General features: G+C 38.6%; 1 non-coding gene across 1 annotated transcript; it reads right to left on the bottom strand.

The window, feature by feature from the left end:
* Positions 1-4,226: 4,226 nt before the first annotated feature.
* Positions 4,227-4,337, bottom strand: trnal-uaa (transfer RNA leucine (anticodon UAA)). Its single transcript has 2 exons — positions 4,300-4,337; positions 4,227-4,272 (listed from the first exon to the last, which is right to left on the bottom strand). It is a non-coding gene; the product is annotated as a tRNA-Leu (tRNA).

The following is a 4,337-nucleotide window of genomic DNA, read 5'->3' as shown; positions in this document are numbered from 1 at the left end:
TCTTAAATGCCATGTCTATTGTCTCAAGTATTTCTTTAGATGCAAAGAATTCTTGTATCTCATGTAAAAAGAATAAGGAAACTGAATAACCCTTAGTTCTGAATAACCCTTTATGCTAAACATTGTCAAATGATTGTGCAATCAGAAGAATGTATTTAGACTTGTACAGAATTTGAATCCAGGACCGGTCACACCCAAAGCGAGAAACATACCAATAGACCAACAAACAACAGTCATGCTGTAAAATTAATCCAAGCCATTCATGGTAGATCACTTAAAAGCATATGGATAGAACTAGGCAGATTTAATAAAAGCATTTGATCCCGGAGCCAAATCACAGGAGCTTCAACTTTACATTTACAATGACCTTTTTAGCTGAGTGGAAAATCTAGAACCTAGAAATAACAAGGAAAAGGAATAAAGTGCTTTTACATTCTGGAAATGTTTGACTGACATTGGTTATTTTACAAAACCTTTTTATGTGTGATCTGCAAATGAGATATTCAAATATTTTGCTACAGTGTGGGGGTATAGCTCAGTGGTAGAACATTTAGTTGCTGTTCAAGAGGTCCCAGGTTCAGATCCTGGTGCTTCTTGAAGAGTAGTTAATTAAAAAATAATAATAATAATTTTTAATAGGATTTTCCTAATAGAGATGTCACATAAAGTCACCTTTTCTAGGAATGATAACCTAAAAAGATAAAAAAAAAAAAAACATGTGCTTTCACGTTCCAGAAATGCTCGATTGACAGTTTTTCGAAAGAGTTGTGGAGGTATATATAGCTCAGTAGTAGAGATTTAGACTGCAGATCAAGAGGTCCCAGGTTCAGATCCTGTTGCTTCTTTGAAAATTACAGTTAAAAAAGAATTTCTGATAACTTTTTTAATAGAGATGTCACATAAAATCACTTGTACCATAATGTCTAGTAATGTTAACCTTGAAAAATCAAGAATAAAGGGAATCACATGCTTTCATTTTACAGAAATGTTCGACTGACCGTTGGCTTTTACAAAACCGTTTATATTGTGTGACCTGCAAAAGACCTCTTAATTTTTTTTGTGCTTAGTGAGGGTATAGCTCAGTGGTAGAGAATTTGACTGCAGATCAAGAGGTTCCAGGTTTTATTCCCAGGTTCAAATCCTGGTGTTTCTTTGAAAATTACAGTTTTAAAAGAATTTTTATAGCTTTTTTGTAATAGAGATGTCACATAAAATCACTTCTTACACAATGTCTAGTAATGTTAACCTTGAAAAATCAAGAATAAAAGCAATAATGTGCTTTCAATTTCCAGAAATGTTTGACATCTGACTGCAGATCAAGAGGTCACAGGTTCAAATCCTGCTGCCCGCTTGAAAAGTACAGTTAATTTGAGAAATCTTTTTTAATAGGATTTTGCTAATAAAGATGTCACATAAAGTCACTTTTTCTAAGAATGTTAACCAAGGAAGATCAAGAAAAGAAGCAATCGTGCTTTCACGTTCCATAAATGTTCGACTGAGAGTTGGCTCTTTTACAAAACCATTTTAAGTATGTGATCAGCAAAACACTTGTGGGGATATAGCTAAGTGGTACAGCATTTGACTGCAGTTTAAGGGGTCCCTGGTTCAAATCTTGGTGCCTCTTTGAAGATTATAGTTAAATTAAAAAAGAATTAAATTTTTTGATAGAGATGTCACATAATATCACTTGTTACATAATGTCGAGTAATGTTAACCTAGAAAAAAGGTTTCGATTTCCAGAAATGTTCGACTGACAGTTGGCTCTTTTACAAAACCATTTATATGGTGTGTTCTGCAAATAAACCTAAAATTTTTCCTCTTCGTCGGGGTATAGTTCAGTGGTAGAGCTTTTGACTCAGAGCATTAGTCACTGAGCATTTTCAAACGACAGCTCAAGACCTTCCTCTTTAGAGAATATTTAGATTAACTTGTAACCTTCTTATTGTCTGACTTATGTATAGAAACTACAACAGAGTGAATAAAAAGATTGTATTCATAGCTGGGGGTCTTAGTGAACCAGAACTGATCACTTCATCGATGGTAACATGAAAGTATGTTGTAAGTCGCTCTGGATAAGGGTGTCTACCAAATGCCTTAAATGTAAATGTAAACAGCATTCTGGTGTAAGTGTCTTTTTTTTGTCAAGGTGGGAGAGGGTTTTTTGAAGGGCAGACGAGATCACATAGTCTGTGGAGTGGTTTGGCCGGTAGGTGAACTGAAACGGGTCCAGATTCTGTGGAAGCTGGGTCTTCATGTGAGCCACCCTACTCAGCGGCTCTGACGGCTCACCGCACAGAAACCTTTTGTTCTGAACAACCTTTTAAATCAAATATTGTCAAATGATTGGGCAATATGAAGGGGGCAAATGGGCTTGTACAGTATTTGAATCCAGGACTTATCGCACTATGACAATGTAAAGAGCGGCACTAGAAAAGACCAGAAATTCAAGCAAAACATCAAGGCAACTACAGGGAGTGCACAATTATTAGGCAAATGAGTATTTTGTCCACATTATCCTCTTCATGCATGTTGTCTTACTCCAAGCTGTATAGGCTCGAAAGCCTACTACAAATTAAGCATATTAGGTGATGTGCATCTCTGTAATGAGAAGGGGTGTGGTCTAATGACATCAACACCCTATATCAGGTGTGCATAATTATTAGGCAACTTCCTTTCTTTTGGCAAAATGGGTCAAAAGAAGGACTTGACAGGCTCAGAAAAGTCAAAAATAGTGAGATATCTTGCAGAGGGATGCAGCACTCTTAAAATTGCAAAGCTTCTGAAGCGTGATCATCGAACAATCAAGCGTTTCATTCTAAATAGTCAACAAGTGCAAGAAGCGTGTGGAAAAACCAAGGCGCAAAATAACTGCCCATGAACTGAGAAAAGTCAAGCGTGCAGCTGCCAAGATGCCACTTGCCACCAGTTTGGCCATATTTCAGAGCTGCAACATCACTGGAGTGCCCAAAAGCACAAGGTGTGCAATACTCAGAGACATGGCCAAGGTAAGAAAGGCTGAACACAAGCTGAAACGTCAAGACTGGGCCAAGAAATATCTCAAGACTGATTTTTCTAAGGTTTTATGGACTGATGAAATGAGAGTGAGTCTTGATGGGCCAGATGGATGGGCCCGTGGCTGGATTGGTAAAGGGCAGAGAGCTCCAGTCCGACTCAGACGCCAGCAAGGTGGAGGTGGAGTACTGGTTTGGGCTGGTATCATCAAAGATGAGCTTGTGGGGCCTTTTTGGGTTGAGGATGGAGTCAAGCTCAACTCCCAGTCCTACTGCCAGTTTCTGGAAGACACCTTCTTCAAGCAGTGGTCTGCATCCTTCAAGAAAAACATGATTTTCATGCAGGACTATGCTCCATCACACGCGTCCAAGTACTCCACAGCGTGGCTGGCAAGAAAGGGTATAAAAGAAGAAAAACTAATGACATGGCCTCCTTGTTCACCTGATCTGAACCCCATAGAGAACCTGTGGTCCATCATCAAATGTGAGATTTACAAGGAGGGAAAACAGTACACCTCTCTGAACAGTGTCTGGGAGGCTGTGGTTGCTGCTGCACGCAATGTTGATGGTGAACAGATCAAAACACTGACAGAATCCATGGATGGCAGGCTTTTGAGTGTCCTTGCAAAGAAAGGTGGCTATATTGGTCGCTGTTTTGTTTTTGAATGTCAGAAATGTATATTTGTGAATGTGGAGATGTTATATTGGTTTTACTGGTAAAAATAAATAGTTGAAATGGGTATATATTTGTTTTTTGTTAAGTTGCCTAATAATTATGCACAGTAATAGTCACCCTCACACACAGATATCCCCCTAAAATAGCTCAAAATAAAAACAAACTAAAAACTACTTCCAAAAACATTCAGCTTTGATATGAGTTTTTTGGGTTCATTGAGAACATGGTTGTTGTTCAATAATAAAATTATTCCTCAAAAATACAACTTGCCGTATAATTCTGCACTCCCTGTAGAACCTTTGATAGGGCTCGTGCATGATTTGAACCCAGGACCTCCCACAGCCAAAGCGAAAATCATACTTGTAAAACAACGAGACAGGTGTTAGCATTTTACTTGCAAATGACATCAGATCATGAAGTAGTCATTGTCACTCTAGCACATGATGTTTTAGGCATAAAGACAACATCTACTCAGCGGCTCAAGACATTTCTCTGACTTTCAAAGGACTGTCTGTATTATCGGAGCAGAAAGTCACATATGTCAGAAGTGGGATTTGAACCCACGCCTCCACGAGGAGACCAGAAAGCCCAAGTTCTTGGAAAGAATTACACCTTAAGTCTGGCGCCTTAGACCACTCGGCCATCCTGAC

This window comes from Denticeps clupeoides, chromosome 5 (genome assembly GCF_900700375.1).
Source record: "Denticeps clupeoides chromosome 5, fDenClu1.1, whole genome shotgun sequence".
Classification (NCBI taxonomy): Eukaryota; Metazoa; Chordata; class Actinopteri; order Clupeiformes; family Denticipitidae; genus Denticeps; species Denticeps clupeoides.
Note: the sequence above shows the minus strand (reverse complement) of the source record. Positions and strands in the feature narration are given on the sequence as shown.